The sequence below is a fragment of the Protopterus annectens genome, chromosome 1.part1 (genome assembly GCF_019279795.1).
Source record: "Protopterus annectens isolate FY-2018-M chromosome 1.part1, PAN1.0, whole genome shotgun sequence".
NCBI lineage: Eukaryota > Metazoa > Chordata > Ceratodontiformes > Protopteridae > Protopterus > Protopterus annectens.
In genome coordinates this window covers 253,209,100-253,221,232 of record NC_056726.1, presented here as the reverse complement: position 1 = coordinate 253,221,232, position 12,133 = coordinate 253,209,100, and positions in this window count along the sequence as shown.

Here is a 12,133-nt window from a genome sequence, read left to right as displayed (position 1 = left end):
GTGATGCTTTGAAATTTGGTATTTGTTCAGTCATTCTATAAGAATGTTAACCTGTTGCCTATGCATCAAGAACTCTTACCTAAACTGAAATGCAGTATTCCCATATTGAGAAAGAGCTTTTGGCAGTTGTGTTTGCATGTTTGAAGTTCCATGATTATGTTTATGGTAGACCTAACCAGATTGAAACAGACCACCAACCTCTAGTCACAAGCTTGAGAAAGCCTATGCATTCAGCTCCAACCAGACTGCAATGTATGATGCTGTGATTGCCAAAGTATAATTTCAATCCTGTCTACAAGAAAGGCAAACTTCTTTATCTTGCTGATACATTATCCAGATTGCCCAGAAACACCACAGAATGGCATGAGAATTAGAACCTTGATTTTGAAGTCATGGAAGTGAGAATTGTTTCTTCCACACATCTTGATGAGCTGAGAGATCACACAGCCACAGATCCAATTTTACAAAGGCTCAACTACTTTAGCAATCAAGGATGGCCATCAAAGCAATCTAGTTTACTTCAAGAAGTGCAACCTTATTTTCCATACAGAGATGAATTTTTTTCTTACAATGGTATCATTATGAAAGGTACAAAAGCAATTGTTCCGAACTCCTTGCAATAAGAGTACATTACTATCTTACATTATGTTCACCCAGGAATCGACTACAACAAAAGAAGGGCGAAAGGGCTAGTATTCTGGCCTTCTATGTCACAAGACATTGAGAGAGCACTTTCATCATGTTCCATGTGTAATAGGACAAAGCCACATCAACAGAAGGAACTACTTCAGCTAAATCAGATTCCTGAACTACCTTGGTCAACAGTAGCCACCGACATCTTCGAGTGGAATGGTCAGCATTAATTGGTGTTAGTAGACTCTTATTCTAACTGGTTTGAGATTGACCTACTTCCCAATTTAGCATCCAGTACTGTCATTACTAAGATAAAGCATCATTTTGCAGCACTTGGTAGTCTGCACAAAGTTACTTCTGACAATGACATGCAGTTTACAAGCCAACAGTTCAAAAGAATTGCTGAAGAATGGGACTTTACTCATGTAATGAGCAGCCCTGAGTACCTGCAGTCAAATGTTTTGGCAGAATCTGCAGTTCAAAGTGCAAAACAGTTACTAAAGAAGTCAAAATGAGACAATAGTGACGTTTTCCTGAATCTCTTGAATCTCAGAAATGTTCCTCATGATAAACATATTGGTTCACCTGCTTAGAGACTTCTGTCGAGTCAAATCAGAACCACGTTACCAATCAGTAGTCAATTGTTGGTTCCATGTGTCAAGAATAGTAGGTCAGTGAATTCCAATCTGTTGAAGAAATGCCTAACCCAGAAGTTCTACTATGATAAAGCCAGCAAACTGCTCAATCTATTACAAGGAGAAGTGGTAAGGATGCAAATGTCTAGAGGTTATGATCGGATTGGAGTCATGAAGAATATTTGCCTAAAGCCAAGATCATAATTTTGGAATCAAAAGGAGCAGAGCTTAGGCAGAATCAGAAATATTTGAGACTGGTGTCCAAGCCTATGCCACAGCACATACCTGTGGAAAGACTCTTTATCTCAGAGTGAGTTGTCCAGTATTCCAATTCTTGGGGAAGTTCCAAAGAATATTCCCATTCCTGTGATGGATTCAGAAGTTTCTGATACGAGTCGTTCACTGAAGACTGTTCCTGTTGCTAAATTCAGTCCAGATTGTTATGCTATGAGATTTGGTCATACTTCCAAACCATGTAGCAGATATATGGCAACTTGGACACGAACATTGTGTTTTGCTTCTAATGTCTATAGTAATGCATGTCTAATTCTAATATTGTTTTTTACAAAGGGCAATCTTTTTAAGAGGGAGGATGTAGATCAATATGTGTGCATGTATCTTTAAGAAACTATCTAAGGGCTTGCACGAGTATATAAATACTGAGCATGTGCAAGGCTGCCATTTTGTAGTAAGCTGTTGAGATGTAAGCATGTATGTATGTAAGGTCTGTCTGTTAACCAGTATGTTTATATTTTATGATGCTGCTATCCATCCTGATATATTTCTATGTATTAAAGCATCTAAATGAAATACCCTGCCTGCTTGTCATCTATGTTAGAGAGAGACAAGCGATAAGAAAGAAATAATTTGTTATTTACCGGAAACACTAAAGTGGCTTTACTATTGTTATTTAATCAGTAGTAAACAGGATTTTCTTTTACTTGTTACTTTACTGGAATAATCATTGTCAAATCTGACTACATATTCACCTATTTTAATAGGTGGGCTGGACCTGCTGTTTTTAATATTTGATCATTTTCTAAGCTGGCCATAAACTTAAGTATAATTGAACATGGTTGTACGTTTTCCTTCTTCAAAGGCAGTCTCAGGTGTACATACAGGAAGTAGCCATAACTTCGGTTCATATTCCAGAAAGTAAGATATGCAAGTGAGTTATGTTGGTCTGCTATAAGTAACCATTCCCAATTAATTATTTCACCTATTTTACTGAGATTATCACAAACAAATTTATTTGGGTCACAGTGGATAGTTTCCCAGCCTATTTTTATCACTATGCCACTTGTTGTACTATGCTTTCCACTGGTAAATTCCGGGAAGGATACCTTTTTTTATAACTGAGTTGTATTTTTAATCTTAGCATAAGCAACACAGCTGTAATCTCCACCTCTAAATCATATAACTCATTTGGAGATTCTTTATCCTCCCAAGTTACAAAAACTTAGAGCTCTGTCCATTTGCAAATAAAGCAAACAAACAAGGCAAATAGCTTCAAGTTATTAGTAAAGCAACATCTAAGCACAAATAGACTTTGCTCCTGCACCAGCCATGGTTAGCAAAAACAAAGCTAAATGTGTTATGTTTCCATCATTGTACTTTTTCTTCCTGTTCTCTCTCACTATTCCTCTACCTGTGCAATGAGAAGGAGGGTCAGGAGGAGGGTCAATAAGTGATATGGAGTACATTTTTGTTCTCTAAAGCTAGATCAATCACTATGTTACAGATCACACTATGTAATGTGTTCTATATTTTTCCTCCTTGTCCACCAAAAATACTTCTTATAAATGTCCATTCTGTTCCGACTTCTTCACTATTTTAATTAATCACTGCTCAGGCCTAATATGAATAATTTAGTCATATGGTGACCTGTTACTAACAAGTCTGTATCATTACCTTCTTCTGTTTATGATTCCAGATTTTAAAATTGTAAGGATGAACAATATCTATTTACACTTTCATATTTTCTCTACTATGTATGAACCTTGTGTCTTGCGCTTATGTACTTTCCACTGTGTGTTTTACTATGTAATCTTATATGTGTTTTTTTCAAATGTATTTACATTGTAATCTACTATGTTAAATATGCATTAACACTTAATTTTTATTTGTATTAAATGTGGAGGTTTTCTTTCAAGGCCTCCACTGAAAAGAGATATTTTCCCATTTGGAATTTCTGGTAAAAAAAAAAGGTAAATAATTAATAAAGACAACAGTATCATGATTTGCAGTAATTACAGAAGTCATGAAGACAGGTGAAGAGCATAAAGATCCTAGGTTTGTCAATATGATATCTTAATTATTACCATTTTGAGTTTTGTACTAAAATAACACAGTTACAATTTGGGCATTTGATGATCACTAGTTTACCCCATTAATGTTTGTGTAGTTGAAATCCCCCATATGTATTCAGTTTAACAGTATATTGTTTAATCCATGACTTGATCATGGAACCACTGTTATGGCCCGACTATCATTTGGTTCATTTGAAACTGGGTCTCCAACCAGTGTGGCCACCTGATACTGAACTGAACTGAAATAGGAATGTTAGTGAAATCTCGTGAGGAACTCTCATTTTCTTATTAAATCCTTTCCTTGAGGAGGGTAGTGGTGATAGTCAAGACTCTTTAGTTGCTCAGAATTCAATAGTTTCTACTGATATAGAGTAAATGTATGCAGTGCCAATGCATCCCAGATCAACAGTTTATCAGCCATGGTCCATTTCTGAGCTTCACAGCAAATCAGCCCGAATGGCATTTAAAATGCAATGGAAAAAGGACATTTCTGACAGTAGACAATCTATGTATGCTCATTATCTGGAGTACTACACTTTGTTGTCCCATAAGAAAGCAGAGTTCCTTTCCATGGAGATCACTGCTACATTCTGTTTCAAAAAGTGCTTTTTCAGTAAGTGCAGAGCCTGTGGAGTTCAGCCTTTCTTGCTGCTGATTGGGTTCACTTTCCCCATGTTGTGAATAGGCTGCACAATTCTTTGTGAATGAGAGTAATAAAATCAATCAGTACTGCCCTTGCACTGATTATTTCTGAGATACACTGACATACATTTTCATTACCTGACTATGAAAGAACAATATAATTCTTTCCTTCTGTGTGAGCAACCATTAGCAATCTTGATTTCAAATAATTCTGTTTGAGAAAGTCCTTCCTCACTTCTCTGGGTCGGGTCTTTTACTTGAGTAATTGGTCCTCTCTGAGACTAATAGTTTGTTCTTCCATCATGAAAGAAGGATTGATCTCTCCCTTCCTCAATAAATCAATTTTAGATCCAACTAATTTGGAAATTTATCATATTACCTCTAAGACACCATTTACTGGTAATGTTACCAGGAAAATGGCTTATATTGTGCTGTAGCCCTGTTTAGCATTTTGTTACCTACTTGACCCTTGCCAGTCTGGTATTAGGCCTAGACAAAATGCAGAGTCTGCTGTTAATCAGATGTTTAGTGACTTTCTTATGGAGAGACATCATAGTTATGTTCCATCTTGACCATCTTTGATCCCTCTACAGCATTTAATATAGTACACCATGAAATATTGATAGAGCATCTTCATACTGATTGTGGTTTAACCTTCACATTCCTTAGAAGGTTTGCATCTTAATTTTTAGGTTACACTCAGCATGTAGTTTATCTTCTGGTTCTAGTAATGGCATAGATAATGGACTTATGCAGAAACAGGAAGTCCAGAACAAATGGGTCTCTAATGGAATGATAAGGCATAGAGAGCTCTTCCTTCAAAAGTCTATAAGACCCTGAATAAATAGATAGGGCTTCCAACCTCTCTTAGTAGTTCAGGGATATTAGGCCTGTGATCTTTTTTGTTAGTAACCTTTGGGGTTTTTCTAACTGTTTGATATATTTAGTGATGTGCATTCTAAAGGGTGTGCTGTAATCAATAATTGAACTAAACAATGTTGACTATTAAGGAGTCATCATTTCTTTAGATCATGATAATAGTCCTTTGGGAATTATCTAGGATAAATAAAAAGGTTCCTGATAATTTTTGTTACATGTTAGCCAAAGACAGCGACCTATCAACCCAGGTACTTATGTCCTGTAAGGGATTTTTTTACCTGTGCCAGTATTCTCCCACCAACACCTGTTGAAATAAACAAATTCACAAAACAGTCAGTTATTAATGAGAAAAACATACATTAATTTTTCTGTTTTAAAGTGAATATCAAATGCCAAACAGAGAGACACAAATTGCATATGACCCTGGGATAGACTCTGCTGGTTTTGAGAGCATGTTTTTGATTTCTTATATGTCTATATATTTGGACACCAAAGCTTCAGCTACTAGAACCTTGTAGTTGTTCATACATTCTGACAGATTATTTGGAAACTGTTTTTTGTGATATTTTACATTAGGACTTACCATATGCATGCAAGCTCTAGCAGTGTCATCAAAGACAGAGTAACATACATTAGGGCTTCTGCCCCCCCCCACACACACACACACAGTAGGACTGCACGTTATGTACAGTAAGGGTTTCTGGGGGCAACATCCACATTGCTTTATGTCAATTATGCTCGCCCATTGCCAGTCACTGCCAAGTATACAGTTGTTAATTAATTATGCCCACCCACTGCTAGAAGTTCAGACCTAATGTAAAGTTTCCCCCCATTTTTTCCATTGTTTTTGCTTCACTGTAAGGATGGACATTTTCTTTTTATCAGATAAAAAATTAATAAATATCAAATAAAAAATGTTGGCATTTCCTGGTAAAATTCTTAAATATCATTCAATATGGAGCACAATTTTCTGATACCTAAAGTACAGAATAACCATTATGATAGAATAAATCATTTGAAATGCATTACCTAGCTTTGAATTATGTGTTCAAAGAGCATATACCTTATGTAGTTATAAGCTGTGCTTTAGAGTAGATACATATTACTTTGTCAAACCTTTGGGTATACAACATAATCATAACTGGAATACATAATGCTCCAACAGTAAAATGTATGCAAAATGACATACTAATGTTGAATTATCACATGTAACACAGAAGGGTAATGCACTTTTAAACACTGTAGGTTATTTAAATAAAAATGTAGGCAGAAGATATGTTTTGCTTTAAAGTGAATAGCATATACTCTCAAAAATATATGCATTTCTTTTTGCCTACATTTCAATTAAATATGGAACACTGAGGCCTTTATTTAATATACTACTGAAACATGCACTTTATTTGATGCAGACATTAATTTGCATAGAGCCATGGATTATAGTTGTGCTAACATTGATAGTACAAAATAAATTACATCAGAGTGTGTTTTCAAGCCTTTCTGTTGATAGTTTGAAACATATTTCTTTCTTGTTTTTAACAGGGTTATTAATGTTGCTTATTTAAATTGCTGATTGCATCAGGAAGAAGACAGAAAAAATAAGGATAGTGTCAGTGGTGCAACAGGTAGCTCACTTGCCATCATTGCAAAAGTAAGTGGGTATTGTACCCACACCAGGTAGATTGACTGCTGGCAATACAGTGCAGCAGAAGGAGAGTGCTGAATTCATGAGTGTGCTGTCTTTTGGATGAGATATTAAACTGAAATGCTATTTTCTTTAATTAGTGGTAACTCAGGTGGAAATAAAAGATCCCATGGTATTTTTGAAAAGAATTGGGGTCCTTTATTTATATACAAAAAAAGCTCTCATTTACAACATATTTACTTATTTACAAATATTTACAAATGTAAAAATATAGTGATATAAATATATCTACACATATTCATAATTTTCAACATATTTACTTATTTGCAAATATTTACAAATGTACAAATATATAGATATAAAAATATATTTGCACATATTCATAATTTTCCTTACAATCATACTAAAATTTCATCCGTATTAGATCCTTACTCCTTTTCCATAACCACCATCTGATTTTACTTAATATTGTTGCTAAAATCCATTAGCATTAAACATAATTTCATTTACTCGTTCATTCCATATAACCCATATGACATAAAATAACTTTTTATCTACTCTTTTAACACATTCCTTACTTTTATTCTTATAATATCCATTTTTATTTTATCTTTTATATCTTTGAAAAAAAAATCATATTTACATAGTTTCCCCCATAACTATTTCACTGTTTTACATTTCAAAAACACATGTTCAGTAGTTTCATCTTCTTGACAATTTTTTTGATATGGCATATTTCCTTTAACTTGTAACTTATCTATTACCGGGTTTCACAAAAAAACTCTTGATGTTCTACATTCTGATTATATCATTTGCTTCTTATTTTTATATCTTTAATTTTCCCAGAGGTCATTTCAAGTGTAGCCATTTCATCCCAATATAATACTATAAATACTCTAGTGAATACCCAGGATTGTATTTGTTAATAACTGCCCCATATCCTGAAAGATTATGGGTGCTATCCCCCATAAGAATTTATTGTGCCTCATTCACTCATCCAGGTCCCTTTTGAAGAGTGTCATAGAGGTGCTCTGCTTCACATGAATTGGCAGCCTATTCCTAAGACACAGCAGTCACTGGGTGACAAATCTGTCTTTCTAGTGCATCTTATTCAAGTTTTACAAGTTGTAGACAATATTTAGGTCCCTGGAATGGTGAGCTCTAGTCCCTCTTGATTTACGGATGTGCAGCAAATTCATTAGGTTTGGATCAGAGATTGCTCTACAGGTCAGGCATAAGTCTCCCCTTAGAAGTCTATATGATACTGATTATAGTGACAGGGACTTCAGTTGGTCTTTGCAAGGTACGTGCTGGAGTGCCTTGATCTTCTTATTTAGAAATCTCTGAAGTCTCTCCAATTGCTGCAGGTACTTTGAATGGTACATGCTGAAAAGGCCATTATACTGAATCATGGGCCTGATTAGTGATGAGTTTAGGGATGTTATAACCTCCATTGGTCTAGAGGTGATGCCTTTGCTAATCAAGTGCACTATGTAGAAAGCCTTTCTTACTACAGAAGACACATGGTGGACAAATCTCTTACCACTTCATAGATACATAGGGTATTGTTGTCAATTTTATAATGAGAAGGGGCATTGTTTTACTGAAGGGAATGATGATGTATTTCTTTGCATTCAGTGTGAGACTGTGACTAAGACATCAGTCGTTGGTCAGCATAAGACCCACTTGAAGTATACTGACATAATTTGGAGAGTCAATAATTGCACCCAGTTTGCGGCCATCTGCAAACTTGGTTGGCCACAGCCCCTAGTTTTGGCCTGAATTTCTGAGAAGTATATACCAAACAGTAGGGGGCCCATCACTGACCCTTGTGGCACCCTGGTGGTGACAGATCTGCTTGTTGATGTGGAGTTACCCACTTTGATAGTGTATGTGACCGGTTTGTGAGTAAGTTGGTAACCCACCTTGCAGTAAAGGGGTTTACATTCAGTTTGCTATTATTCAGGGCTATCAGTCTCCAGTATTTTAACTGTCTTTTTCTTTTTTGCATATGAATTTAACTATTCTGGCACATAATTCTTTATAAATAAAACCTTCATTTAACTCTTCATTTGGAATCTATAAAAGTATGCATATTTTTTACCAAGCATTTAGATTATTATACATTTTATAACCAATTCTGCTTGGTCTTGCAGATGAAGCTATATTTATTTGTCCTAATATTTTTTATAGAGCTCATATAAAGAAATCTCCTTTTCTACATCCTTATTTTCTTGTTCTGTTAACTTTTTTACTTTCCAAGTTTTTTTCAGTAAACATCTCCTGTACATATTGTACTACAGTATTCATAATCTTTTCCTGAGATCTTTCTATTTCTCCTTTTACATTTTTATTTCTCTCATTACATCACCATCTTCCTTTACTAAAATGCTTTCGTAATTCAAAACTTCTTCTCTTTTTCCTTGTAAAAAATATATTTACTTATATAACAATGCATGCATATTTTCTTGATTTCTTTCATATAATTATTTTTCTTTGTCAAAATACTTTCTGTCATTATGTTTCAAATCTTCCAAATGTGTCATTATATGTTCTTTCACATTTTCTCTATTTTTATCACATCATATTGCCACTGTGAAAAACATTTTTATATTTTTCCTTAAATACTATCCATCATATCATCCACAATTCTGACCAATTTTTATAACATGTTTTCAAAGTAATATGATCTTTCCATATGTGTATCTCTTTCCTTCATTCCATGCTTTCTCATTTATCCTTTATATCACTTTGTCTATTTTTATACATTCCTTGCTTTTCTTTATCACTAGCCATATTGTAAAATTATCATAAGATCCTATTTCAACTACTTTCCTTTCTTCTATAACTAAATCTTTTGATACTATAGAATAATCAGTTTTAGTTCTACACATTCTCCTTTTGTAAATCCATGAATTTTTTGTCCCAAAGTTTTAACTTACCACATCTTATAACTTCTAGCATTTTTCTTATATAATTTCTTTTCTCTTTATACTTGCCTCCAAAATCACAAAGTCTCATGTTATTATAATATTCATATTTATCACCACATAGTCTAAAACTGATGAAATAAGCTTTCCCTTCCTTTACGGTTCATGTAAGCACATAATTTTGTAATTATATATACTTGTTCTTTCCATTTTAAATCTACAATGGTGAGTCTTCCCATTTTTGTTAAAGTTACATCTAATATATTTACTGTATTTCTACAGAATGTGGCTATTCAAAAACATCTCTCATTTCCCAGATTACACATTGTCTTTCCTCCTCATAGTTTCTTTTTTTAATGTTTCCTAGTTTCTTAAAAATATTGTGTCTTCTAATATAATTACATCTGCATCATATATATTATGCCACTCAAAAATCCGTGTTTTTCCTACCATATTCTTAATGCTATTCACATTTGCAGAAAGTACTCTAAAACTTTCATTTTCCCTTTTCCTTGGATTCATAGTTTCAGAAGTTCATAACTGATAACTAGGCTAGCTACCTTAATGTGGCATTCTAGGCCTAGGCAATTTCCATCCCAAAAGTGAGAATCAAATACTATACATTGTGTCTGTAAGTCAAACACCTTGACTATTGTACAAACCCTAACATTAGCTGTATATATATTATTTTTCATCCATTTCCTTTCTTTTTTCTTTTTTACGTATCCCTTTATGTTTTCGTTTCCTGTTTTTTTCCCTTTTGCCATTAGAATTTCTTTTATTATCTCCCAATTTATGTCTTCTTTATCGCTTATTTCAGAGCCTTCTTCTATGGCCTCTTTATTTTTATCATCTAATTCTTCTTGTATTTCTATTTCTAAAATGTCTTCTCTTTCCCCCGGATTTACGAATCCTCCGTGTAAGACTTAATAAGTCTTACTCGGAGGCTTCAGTTGAACGGTATGATGTCAGCATGCCATGAATATTCATGAGGGCATGCTGACTCAATCGTAACTCTTACACGGACAGAGTATGAAAGCAGTGGGCGTGTCTGACTGCCGAGCAATGTAAATGTCCACGCCCCTGCAAGTGTAGTAAAAGCAAAATATCAACACACAAGAGCGAGTTCGCTCAAATGTACTTGCACCCAACACCACACTCCCTGACACTGTAAACCACCATCACAGTTATAAAAAGTAAAATATTTATTTATTTTTTAAAATCCATGATATAGCTGCCCGTATTTGAGCATGTGTGTGCGGGTGTGCCCATTGCTTAGCTATAGTTAGCAATTCTGACATGGAAGAGCATAAGAAAGAATGTTTATGCAAATCACACCAAACTGCAATAGCATAATGGTAGAGCGTATGCACAAAGAGGAGGCATTCACGGTTCGAGTCCTACCACTCCCCTTCTTATTTATGTTTTAAATCAGTATTTGAAATAATACAAGACATATATGATTAAAATATTATTAAAAGCAGTGAAATGACCAATGTATCAGTGAACAAAATATATATTTTTAAAGGATCCAGTTATATAATAGCCTGCCATTAAGCAGCATTTTACCCAGCTAAACAGAGGTGCCCATAGTTTAATAGCGCTCTACCCAGCGCAATAGAGTTGCCCAAAGTTTAAAAGCGCTTTACCCAGCGCAATGTGTTTGCGCAGACGTGCGCGCCACGCCAACCAGGGAACCGTAGGGCACCGGGGAGCAACGTAGAGCTAAGTTGCTTAAACGCAGCCACACCCCCTAGCCTGTCTAGACAGTATTAAAATAAAAGAATGACAAGGCTCGAACCCACGACCCTGTGCATCATAACTAAAGTACAGAACCACTAAGCCATGACAGCATTGAAGAAACAGCCACTATTAGCATACATATACTTAGAAATGGTAGATTAACCATTACTAAGCAGGTCTGCAGTCAGCTTAGAATTCTCAAAAACGGCCAATCACAAAAAAGTGTGGGAAATGCGGCATATTTAAGCCCCATAGGTGGGAATACTCACCATAACTGATTGTAGGTCACATTTGCAGTCAGAATGGCAGGTGCAGGAGAGGGTTCACACTTCTGAGCGCAATGTTGAGGCATCGAGGAGTCCAAATACATGGTTTGGCTCCTTGTCCACCATCATGAGTCAAGACTCCTGCAGGGCCAGTTCCAAGGGATGGAATACAAGTCAGAGGCTTGGAACCGGTTAGCTCGTGACCTCACCAGTGCCACAGGAATTCCTCGGACTGGTGAGCAGGTCTGTCACCACCATGCAGACCTGAAGAGACGAAAGCAGAACCACCTGAACCAGTGGATACAAGAGGCCCGTGGGATGCGGGATGCCCCACAACTGAATATGTAGCCATGGAATGCAATATGCAAGAACTGATAATGGAGTATGTATAACGGATAGGTATGTCTCAATAACCCCTCATTTACTTTACAGCTGCAGGTGACCATGCTATGAA